Raw genomic sequence first — 12,585 nt, 5'->3', positions numbered from 1 at the left:
GGTTCCGACGGCTGCCAGTTCCCCCCCTGGCATCACAAAAGCTTGTGGTTGATCTCATTCAATTCCAAATCGCTGGGCCTTTAATATGATACCAGGCTGGTCCATATCGGTCAATCGCTTCCAGAGATATTACGTGTAAACAAATTTTTTTATTTTTGAAATGTAATTTCATGGCTGTTCATGTTCTTTGAGGGCAGATTACTCTGGACCCAAACGTTCCAGTTTCACTGGACCAAAATCATTCAACGCCCACTCAAAAGTTCTTCAATATGATACTTGTTTCATGTAAATGGATCAGCTGGTTCTGAAGATATAGCAGGTTAAATAAGATAACTGGTTAAAGGGGGGAGGGGTGGTTTTCTCTCCCCCTCACACAAGAAAATGCAGGGACTAGGCTGGTGTAAAAGGGGCCAACCTGGGAATGCATTTTCTGGTGTGAAAGGGGTATTATTTCAAATAACCTGGACCTGCAGTGCTCTGAATACATCCAGGCTCTGCCACTGTCAGTGGCTATCACTTCTGCCTGGCGGCTGTCCCCCATTTACCGCGAGCATGTATTCCCCTTGGCAATGAGCATGTAATCCCACATGGCAATGAGCATGGAACCTCTGGCAATGAGCATGGAACCCCTGGCAATGAGCATGTAGATAAGCAGCACTTATGTAGCATAATTTTTAATAGGCATTATGGTGTTTGACATAATACATAATGGATATAATGGCGTGTAACTTAACATGTAATGGACATTATGGTGTAAATGTTTAATGCGAGCCTTTGGTGGACAATGTCCCTGTTTATGAAACGTATTGTGAATTTTGGCTTAATCTGTGTGGCATTAAGTGAATTTTGGCTCAGTCCGTGTGGCATTATGTGAATTTTGGCTCAATCTGTGTGGATTATGTGAATTTTGTCACAATCCGTGTGGCATTATGTGAATTTTGGCTCAATACGTGTGGCATTATGTGAATTTTGTCTCAATCCGTGTGGCATTATGTGAATGTTGGCTCAATCCGTGTGGCATTATGTGAATTTTGGCTCAATCCGTGTGGCATTATGTTTATTTTGGCTCAATCCATTTGGCATTATGTGAATTTTGGCTCAATCCGTGTGTTATTATGTAACTTTTGGCTCAATCCGTGTGGCATTATGTGAATTTTGACACAATCCATGTGGCACTATTTGGATTTTGGCTCAATCCATGTGGCATTATGTGAATTTTGGCTCAATCCGTGTGGCTTGATGTGAATTTTGACACAATCCATGTGGCCTTATTTGAATTTTGGCTCAATCCGTGTGGCATTATGTGAATTTTAGCTCATTCCATTTGGCATCATGTGTAAGGGTCAAGTATAATGGGGTCTAGTATTTTGTTGCATAATGTGTAGAGTTGTATATGGTGTTGTACACTACACTCAAGGACATGCCCCCTGTTGAGTGGCCACACCACATTTTCCGGAGCGCGCCTTAGGCGCGCGCAAAACTACATCCTTCACTTTTGTCACCATGGTGGGCCTGCGTACTTTAAATGCCAGGGCCTATTTTTAATCCCATTCCCACCCTCTCTCTGCCGCTCTCTTAGCATGTACACTGGCACCACTAACACCGCCCCCCCCCCCACCTAAACCCTCTTTTATCATGGTGCCCCCCCTGTCATTTTATCCTGGATCCGCCCCTGATTACAAATGCATCAAAGTATAGAATGGTCCTAATTACATAGGTGATTTCCAAATGAACTGTGGGTATGGGATCCTTGGATAGACAGCAACTAGGTCAACAAGCATTAGGTTGACACCACTAGGTCGACATGCATAAAGGTTGACATGGGGTTAGGTCGATGTGGTCATTAGGTCAACACAAGCATTAGGTGGACATGGGGAAGGTAGACAAAGGTCAGCATGGGCTTTTTCACTTTTTTTACCTGAATGTCAACACAGTCGACATGGACACTAAAAAAGTGAACTGCGTCCCCTTGCACAGCTCAATGCGCTCACAATGCTTTGGGTACGGTGCCACTATTTTATTCTCCAACCACGCCCTAGTGGATGGTAGGGCATGAAATACCTACCACCTGTCGGCACATGTCGGCTAAAAAAAAAGGTGAAAAACGCCATGTCAACATTCTCTAGTACCAATGCTTGTGTCGACCTAATGACTGATCCAAACCCTTTCATTCGCATCTTTTTAGTAAGCAGATCGCATTTCCCTTTACTTATAATGGGAAATATGATCTAAGCAAATTTACTACCAAAAAAAGTTTAAAAAAATCTCATTGGGCCAATGATAATAACAACAACTTCAGCTGGCGAATCACAGGGCTCAGATGTGAATTGGAGCTTCTGCAACAATTTCTCTGCTCCTAGGCAGAGCAAACTGTGAAGGAACGGGGCCAGTGTGATCATCTGTGTAAAAAATCATACCTCCCCAGGGTCTGAGGATCGCTGCTTTGGTGAGGATACCAGTCTCCGAGGCTTCCTGCTGCACTGAGACCCCGGTGCAGTAAAGTGACTCTGCAAAGCGATAGGTAATTTTACAGCATCAGGGGTCACACGAGAAGGAAGCTCCAAAGACTGGCAGAGCTGCAGGAGCCCAGGAGTTGTTGTGTATAAATCATTGGTGGGGAGCCCACGGCGCAGGTAGGTTGTGCAGCATCGGAGTAATTTTCATAAAAAGTATCCCTATGGTTCGGCAGAGACTCATCACAGGGGCAGAGCTTTATCGCAAGCTCTGTCCCTGCATATGATAGTTGATACATCCATGCGATGTATGCAATTATGGCATTGCGAGTTTGGCTGATATTATCACATCCTCAGATGCGGATGGTGATAAATCGTCCCCTTATGAGTCCCTGAGAGCTCTCTCAGCCAATCAGAGAGCCGCGCAGTGTTTTAAAAAGTTTTTTAAAATTCTGCTGCCAGCCTTCCTGCACAGCGTTGAGCTCTACCACCACCAGTGCTCTGGCCCCCCGAACAGAGATCAGTGGCCGCCGATCGCATTGCAAGTGATCACATGTGGTAAAAACCCACATGTGATCGCTCATACAATTTGATAAATATTATGTGCAGCACATTCGATGTGCATACAATCCTTCAATTTATCACACAGACAGTGGCGTAAGTTCATCCCAGGTGCCCGGAGGCAAGAAATATATTAGTGCATCCCCCACCACCACCTTATATAAATATAAGTATGTATGTATGTATGTCCGTATATATATATATATATATATATATATATATATATATATATATATAAAAGAATTTGGATAGATGCGGCACTCCACTGAACAACTGGTACAAACCTTTGCCCCCCGACAGAGGAATCCAGAGGATTTAAACAGAACAATGGTGGGCGGCAGCACTCGAATAATCAACACGGACTGCCAGGGTACTCCCAACGTTACAAGACATTTCGTTCCCTTTATCAACTTCTGCACCTTGATAAAGGGACCGAAAGGTCTTGAAACATTGGGAGTACCCTGGCAGTCCGTGTCGATTATTCGAGTGCCACCGTCCACCATCGTTCTATATATATATATATATATATATATATATATATATATATATAGACTTCTTGGGATGGACACAGCACTCCAGACACATGAATTCTCAAACGTATAAACTTTTATTGAAGATGGCAACGTTTCAATGCGGATGCATTATCGTCAGGCTCAATATACATACAAACGTGCACTTGTTAAATACCTAATCCAGGTGAGTCACGTGGGTGGGCAGGTGTTTAGACTCCGCCTCTCCCGTGTGTGAGTGTGCTTTCAAGTACTGGGTCAGCCCCTACACGCCCAAATGGACCTGTGTTGCTGCCCTCTGTACGTGAACCATTGTCCCTTGCTACAATGTGCTAGTGATCGACATAATACTGTAGACTTTTAATAAAACATGTGTAAAGATATCACATTCATATATAATTGCTATATAGTACAGATAATATACATATGACACAATAAAATCACTGCAAAACTCAATAACAAAAAATTTTCTCTGCACTCCAATAGAAAAAATGTGTCATAAAAATGTTAGGTGGATGTGAACTCTGTCGACTGACAGTGTCCACACTACGTCAATTTGTAAATATAGTAAAAAGTGATATCACCAGACATATAATCCCTCTCCGGGATAAGTGGATGTGAGTTTTCGCTACTCAGGAGTTACAACTACGGTGGTAATTTGGGAATACAGCCGCAAGACTTAATGTAGATTCTAATAGTAATTATAATAATACATTGATGCCCGAGTATTCGTTCAGTCCTTTGGGGGCCACAGTGCCCAATCTGGCAATCCAACGTGCCTCACATTTGAGCAACTGTTGACCCCTGTTGCCGCCCCGAATAGCTGCGGGAATGTGGTCTATCATGCGATACTTGATCGCCGATAGACTATGTTGCGCTAATACAAAATGTCTGGAGACTGGCTGATCCGAGGACCCCGTGGCTAATGCTTTGCGTATCGATGACCTATGGGCCGTCATACGTTCCTTAAACGGTCTTTCGGTCTTTCCTATGTAGGAAAGACCACAGGGACAAATTATTTGGTATACTGTGTAGGGCGTATTACAAGTTAGCAAGTGTCTGATCGATATAGATTTTCCTGTGTGTGGATGGTTAAACGTGGATCCCGGGATCAAGAAGCTACAAGTAATGCAAACACATCTGATGCATCCCACCCTGCTGGAAAGCCTAGTGGTGGTAAACATCGATGCGTCCGATTTGATAAGTATGTCCCGAATATTTTTGGACCGTTTATAGCTAGGCAGAAGTGTGGTGTGAGACAGACCTAGTGCCGGGTCAGCCTGGACCAGTGGCCAGTGTTTACGTACGATTTGTGTAGACATCGGGCTATGACTGTTGTATGTAGTCACCCAGGGGAGTCTGGTGTTAGAAGTTTCCTCTGTCTTTTTAGACTGTAATAAGACCCCACGGTCTATGGCTAGCACCTTGGTCTTAATGGCTTCTAGTTCGTTGATGGGGTACCCCCGTTGTGCAAACCGGGCTACCATCTTGTCCATCTGGTCTGCGGCTTTTAGGGGGTCTGACTCAATTCTTTTGACTCTCAATAATTGAGAGTATGGGAGACTGCGGATGGTGCTTCTCGGGTGGCAGCTATTGTAAGCAAGAAGATTATTACGATCAGATGGTTTTGAGTATAGGCTGGTGGAAATTATACCGTCCTCTATTCTAATCAGCACATCGAGGTAATGAACCTCCTTGGGGCTGTACGTATATGTAAATTTTATGGGGCTACCACTTTTATTTACATTTTCTAACATGGTAATTAAGTCATCCGGCGGACCCCTCCAAAGGACCAACAGGTCATCTATGTAGCGGTTAAAATGGACGATTCTACCTGCAATTGATGGGTTATCAAAAAATAGTTCCTGCTCTAACTCAAACATAAAAATATTCGCGTATGAGGGGGCTACCGCCGCCCCCATCGCTACCCCCATCAACTGCAGGTAGAATCGCTCCCCATAGACAAAGAAATTCTTGGTCAGAATTAAAGACATCAGCTCCACAATAAATCCTATATCAGGGCCCTGATATAGTGCATTGTTATTCAAAAAATGTCTCAGTGCTGACAACCCTTGGGTGTATGGAATAGAGGTGTATAACGCACACACATCGATGCTAAACAGATAAATCGTATCTAAAAGCGGGGGTATTGCTTGTAGTTGTTTTAATAATTCAGTCGTGTCTAGTAAGTAGCGGGGGTGGCCTCTGATACATGGTTGTAACACACTATCAATATATATTGAGGTAGGTTGCATCAATGATCCCCTGGCCGCCACAATGGGTCGGCCAGGGGGGTCTACCTCTGATTTGTGCACCTTCGGTACACAGTAAAACTGTGGTGCCACCGGGTGTGATGGTATCAAGGCTTTTTTTAAAACATCAGAGATCATCCCCGCCTCAAAAGCTGCTTTCAACACATTTTGCAGTTCCCTTGAGAAAATCATAGTTGGATCAACCACTAAATGTCTATAGGTTAGACTATCATTTAAATGAAGCATACACATATCATGGTATTTGTTCAGGTCCATGATCACCAGTGCCCCGCCCTTATCTGCTGGACGGAACACCAGTGATCTGTCCCTGGACAGTGCCTGTAATGCTAGACGTTCAGACTTGCTAACATTATTACGGTACACTTGTGCTGAGTTAACAGCTGTTTTTACTTCAAAGTCAATAACTTTAGAGAACGATGTAATAGTCTCGTTATGTGACTGAGGGTCAAAGCCCGATTTGGGCATAATTTTGCGCAGTTGTTTAGGAATGTTCTGTGGTAATGAAACCGGGGTACTCACAGTCTCGGTCACGTTCTGCTGCGATTTGTTAAAAAATTCTTTGAGCCGGAGGGATCTCCCCAGTTGGTGGTGTTCAATAGTCCATTGTAGATCATTGTGTCGGGTAGTCGGGATAAATGACAGACCTTTTGATAGTATACTTGTTTCTGTCTTTGTCAAAAGGTGAGATGATAAGTTCATTATGACGTTTTTTTGGTCGCCTTGGGCGGTTTTTTGCCTCCTCTGCCTTTGCCTTTCGCCACCTCTCCTGGTGACTCGCCTATGCCGTCTCCGCGGGCTCTCGTAGTCACCCCTAAAGGGACAGGGGCTCCACGATTTCTTGGCTGTCGGCTGCTATTATCGCTGCTGGACGAATTGAATTCGGTAGAGCTGGGCAAATGCTCCTGTTTGTTACGGCCCCGACGGAAGAAAGGTTTTTTCCCTTCTCTCTCCCTGTACGGGTTTGTCCAATGGTAGACTGTTTGAAGCTCATAATCCCTTTCTACTTTAGTTTTTTTCTCTTGTTTGAATTTTATTAGTTCACGTTTGTAGATTTGGATTTCAGCATTGAGCTTGTCATACCATTTGTTGGATGTATCTGCTAATAGGTTTGCTTTGTGGATGGTTTCGAATATTGCTGCTTTTTCTTTGCAAATATTTACTTCTTTTGATGAAAATTCAATAATTAGCAACATCCAATCCAAAGAGCATTTATTAGCTATGGCCACCCATTTTCTACAAAATTCAGCGTCATACTTCCCAATAGTTGGGGCATTCTTAATGCGAAGTCCTCTGGGTATATGGTGGGCACGGTAGTATTCACTTAAAGAAAGTGCATGGTAGTAATAATCTACTTCCCGTTTCTGCAGGCGGAGTAAGTCCCGGTACAATATCTCTAATGGAGTTGCTTCCATCTGGTCTGCAATCTGGCTTTGTAGCAATATATGGTCAGCCTCTGTGGGTGTATAGCTGAAGGTGTCTCCCGCTATAAGCGGTTTCCTTGTAGCGCCTGTGGCGGCTGTAGCTTCCACCGGTGTAGGCTCCATATTGTAGCGCGTTACTGTGTGTAACGAGGTGCACCAGACGGCTCACACTGCGAGCTGTGAAAGACAATGGAGACACTGACTCCGTCGGGTGAAAGCGTGGGGGTGCCTCTGGCGGGAACGGGTCTCCTCACGGGGGACGTTTCCAATACAGACTTCTTGTGTGCCGGGCACAACTTCCCTTTACTCGTTGCTGGTCGGGTGCCGGTGTCAGACGGGTATGTAGACTTCTTGGGATGGACACAGCACTCCAGACACATGAATTCTCAAACGTATAAACTTTTATTGAAGATGGCAACGTTTCAATGCGGATGCATTATCGTCAGGCTCAATATACATACAAACGTGCACTTGTTAAATACCTAATCCAGGTGAGTCACGTGGGTGGGCAGGTGTTTAGACTCCGCCTCTCCCGTGTGTGAGTGTGCTTTCAAGTACTGGGTCAGCCCCTACACGCCCAAATGGACCTGTGTTGCTGCCCTCTGTACGTGAACCATTGTCCCTTGCTACAATGTGCTAGTGATCGACATAATACTGTAGACTTTTTTAAAGAATTTTTTAACAAATCGCAGCAGAACGTGACCGAGACTGTGAGTACCCCGGTTTCATTACCACAGAACATTCCTAAACAACTGCGCAAAATTATGCCTAAATCGGGCTTTGACCCTCAGTCACATAACGAGACTATTACATCGTTCTCTAAAGTTATTGACTTTGAAGTAAAAACAGCTGTTAACTCAGCACAAGTGTACCGTAATAATGTTAGCAAGTCTGAACGTCTAGCATTACAGGCACTGTCCAGGGACAGATCACTGGTGTTCCGTCCAGCAGATAAGGGCGGGGCACTGGTGATCATGGACCTGAACAAATACCATGATATGTGTATGCTTCATTTAAATGATAGTCTAACCTATAGACATTTAGTGGTTGATCCAACTATGATTTTCTCAAGGGAACTGCAAAATGTGTTGAAAGCAGCAATTGAGGCGGGGATGATCTCTGATGTTTTAAAAAAAGCCTTGATACCATCACACCCGGTGGCACCACAGTTTTACTGTGTACCGAAGGTGCACAAATCAGAGGTAGACCCCCCTGGCCGACCCATCGTGGCGGCCAGGGGATCATTGATGCAACCTACCTCAATATATATTAATAGTGTGTTACAACCATGTATCAGAGGCCACCCCCGCTACTTACTAGACACGACTGAATTATTAAAACAACTACAAGCAATACCCCCGCTTTTAGATACGATTTATCTGTTTAGCATCGATGTGTGTGCGTTATACACCTCTATTCCATACACCCAAGGGTTGTCAGCACTGAGACATTTTTTGAATAACAATGCACTATATCAGGGCCCTGATATAGGATTTATTGTGGAGCTGATGTCTTTAATTCTGACCAAGAATTTCTTTGTCTATGGGGAGTGATTCTACCTGCAGTTGATGGGGGTAGCGATGGGGGCGGCGGTAGCCCCCTCATACGCGAATATTTTTATGTTTGAGTTAGAGCAGGAACTATTTTTTGATAACCCATCAATTGCAGGTAGAATCGTTCATTTTAACCGCTACATAGATGACCTGTTGGTCCTTTGGAGGGGTCCGCCAGATGACTTAATTACCATGTTAGAAAATGTAAATAAAAGTGGTAGCCCCATAAAATTTACATATACGTACAGCCCCAAGGAGGTTCATTACCTCGATGTGCTGATTAGAATAGAGGACGGTATAATTTCCACCAGCCTATACTCAAAACCATCTGATCGTAATAATCTTCTTGCTTACAATAGCTGCCACCCGAGAAGCACCATCCGCAGTCTCCCATACTCTCAATTATTGAGAGTCAAAAGAATTGAGTCAGACCCCCTAAAAGCCGCAGACCAGATGGACAAGATGGTAGCCCGGTTTGCACAACGGGGGTACCCCATCAACGAACTAGAAGCCATTAAGACCAAGGTGCTAGCCATAGACCGTGGGGTCTTATTACAGTCTAAAAAGACAGAGGAAACTTCTAACACCAGACTCCCCTGGGTGACTACATACAACAGTCATAGCCCGATGTCTACACAAATCGTACGTAAACACTGGCCACTGGTCCAGGCTGACCCGGCACTAGGTCTGTCTCACACCACACTTCTGCCTAGCTATAAACGGTCCAAAAATATTCGGGACATACTTATCAAATCGGACGCATCGATGTTTACCACCACTAGGCTTTCCAGCAGGGTGGGATGCATCAGATGTGTTTGCATTACTTGTAGCTTCTTGATCCCGGGATCCACGTTTAACCATCCACACACAGGAAAATCTATATCGATCAGACACTTGCTAACTTGTAATACGCCCTACACAGTATACCAAATAACTTGTCCCTGTGGTCTTTCCTACATAGGAAAGACCGAAAGACCGTTTAAGGAACGTATGACGGCCCATAGGTCATCGATACGCAAAGCATTAGCCACGGGGTCCTCGGATCAGCCAGTCTCCAGACATTTTGTATTAGCGCAACATAGTCTATCGGCGATCAAGTATCGCATGATAGACCACATTCCCACAGCTATTCGGGGCGGCAACAGGGGTCAACAGTTGCTCAAATGTGAGGCACGTTGGATTGCCAGATTGGGCACTGTGGCCCCCAAAGGGCTGAACGAATACTCGGGCATCAATGTATTATTATAATTACTATTAGAATCTACATTAAGTCTTGCGGCTGTATTCCCAAATTACCACCGTAGTTGTAACTCCTGAGTAGCGAAAACTCACATCCACTTATCCCGGAGAGGGATTATATGTCTGGTGATATCACTTTTTACTATATTTACAAATTGACGTAGTGTGGACACTGTCAGTCGACAGAGTTCACATCCACCTAACATTTTTATGACACATTTTTTCTATTGGAGTGCAGAGAAAATTTTTTGTTATTGAGTTTTGCAGTGATTTTATTGTGTCATATGTATATTATCTGTACTATATAGCAATTATATATGAATGTGATATCTTTACACATGTTTTATTAAAAGTCTACAGTATTATGTCGATCACTAGCACATTGTAGCAAGGGACAATGGTTCACGTACAGAGGGCAGCAACACAGGTCCATTTGGGCGTGTAGGGGCTGACCCAGTACTTGAAAGCACACTCACACACGGGAGAGGCGGAGTCTAAACACCTGCCCACCCACGTGACTCACCTGGATTAGGTATTTAACAAGTGCACGTTTGTATGTATATTGAGCCTGACGATAATGCATCCGCATTGAAACGTTGCCATCTTCAATAAAAGTTTATACGTTTGAGAATTCATGTGTCTGGAGTGCTGTGTCCATCCCAAGAAGTCTACATACCCGTCTGACACCGGCACCCGACCAGCAACGAGTAAAGGGAAGTTGTGCCCGGCACACAAGAAGTCTATATATATATATATATATATATATATATATATATATATATATATATATATATACAGTATATTATGTTTAAAATAAAGAATGTGTGAAGTCTATGGTCCTGCTAGGAGGGTGAGTCAGCCTCAGAAGCAATATTGAAGGCTTTCAATTAATTGATGCAAATTTGCAAGGGAGGAGAGGTGCCCCCCTATAAGCAGGAGCCCAGCGGTAGATGACTCCATTGCCTCCCAGAGTTAAGGCCCCCATACACTAGGGCGACTTGTCCTTAGGACAAGTCGCCCCCGACTCCCCCCTGAGCTTCCCCGGCTGCTCCCCGGGGGAGCTTGATTAGATTGGCACTTGATGTGCCATTTTTTACATGTGATAAATCGTCTCGATTTATCACATGTAAAAAACCCGGGGAGCAGGGGGGGGGGGGCTACAGAGGTTGGAGCTGGTAGGAGCAGGGGGGCTGGTGACGCTGCGGGGGACACGTCTGTGTCCCCCGCTGCTGGGGACGCTGCGGGGGACAGCGTCTGTGTCCCCCGCTGCTGGGGACGCTGCGGGGGACAGCGTCTGTGTCCCCCGCTGCTGGGGACGCTGCGGGGGACACATGCGGCATAGAGCCGGGCAGGGGGAGCCGGCGGGAGCTGTCAGTGCTAGGAAAAAAAAGCCTATACAATGAATGGGCAGCCTGTGATTGGCTGAGCGCTCTCTCAGCCAATTGCTGACTGGCTGAGAGAGCGCTCAGCCAATCACAGGCCGCCCATGCATTGTATGGGCTTTTTTTTTTTATTCAATACTGACAGCTCCCGCCGGCTCCCCCTGCACGGCTCTATGCCGCCTGTGTCCCCCGCAGCGTCCCCAGCCCCCCCTGCTCCCTCTACCGCCTCGCCGCCCCACTAGGTCCCAAGTCGCGCATCGGATCTGAGGGGACATCAAAACTAGCCGATTTTGGTCCGATTTCGGCCAGATCCGACTGATCTGGCTGAAATCTGACCAAAATCGGCTAGTGTATGGGGGGCCTTTACACGTCTGCCCACAGATGCAGTCGAAATCAAAGTATTGTATGCAATATCGCCATAGTGTATGGGCAGGATAAAGAGGGAGAGTCAGGTTACTGAAGAAAGGCATTGTTCCCATTCAAAATATCCCAGGGCAGACAGAGAAGAGAAGTCACTGCAGGGACATGTGAGAGATTGGTAGAGCAAAGGACTGTTCAGAAGTTACTGTATTACAGTATGTGCCTTTAGTGATATGCTGATAAGCATTTTGCTGGAGGGTTTTTTCTGTGATAAGAGATGATCTGGTGCCAAACTTTTTCTAACCATTTTTATTTTTGCTATGCTGCATTCTTTTTGTTTAATTCTTTTTGTTTTCTTTACAAAAAAAAATAGCAACACATAAAGGGATATAAAATATAAATAAAAATTTTCAGATATTGGAAACACAAAAGATAACTGAACATGGTCTTGCCCAGTGCTGGGTGGCCCCTGCAGGCTACTGCTGCAGTTGTAATTTTTGGTACGAAGCCACGCTTCGGGATCGTTTTCCGCGACCCTCGCGGTACACGCTGTGCTCGCCACTCTTCGGGCTCGGTGGCTAGCTGCGCTTGCCACGCTTTAAGAAATGAACACGCCGACGTGGATAGTGGGGATATGAACAGGTCTCCACGCTTTGGGCTCACTTGGATAGGCAGGAAATCGCGGCAAATCGCCCGCAAAATCACATCGCGGATCGAATCGGCCAAAAATCGGTTTCAAATCGTATGTGATATCAGACGCGATATATGAAGTCGGGCGCCGTGATAATAAACAAGTACCTAATTTTTAATCTGAATCAGGCCCATAGTACTAAA

The sequence above is a fragment of the Crinia signifera genome, chromosome 9, assembly GCF_055691185.1.
Source record: "Crinia signifera chromosome 9, ASM5569118v1, whole genome shotgun sequence".
Classification (NCBI taxonomy): Eukaryota; Metazoa; Chordata; class Amphibia; order Anura; family Myobatrachidae; genus Crinia; species Crinia signifera.
This window is presented reverse-complemented; position numbering follows the sequence as displayed.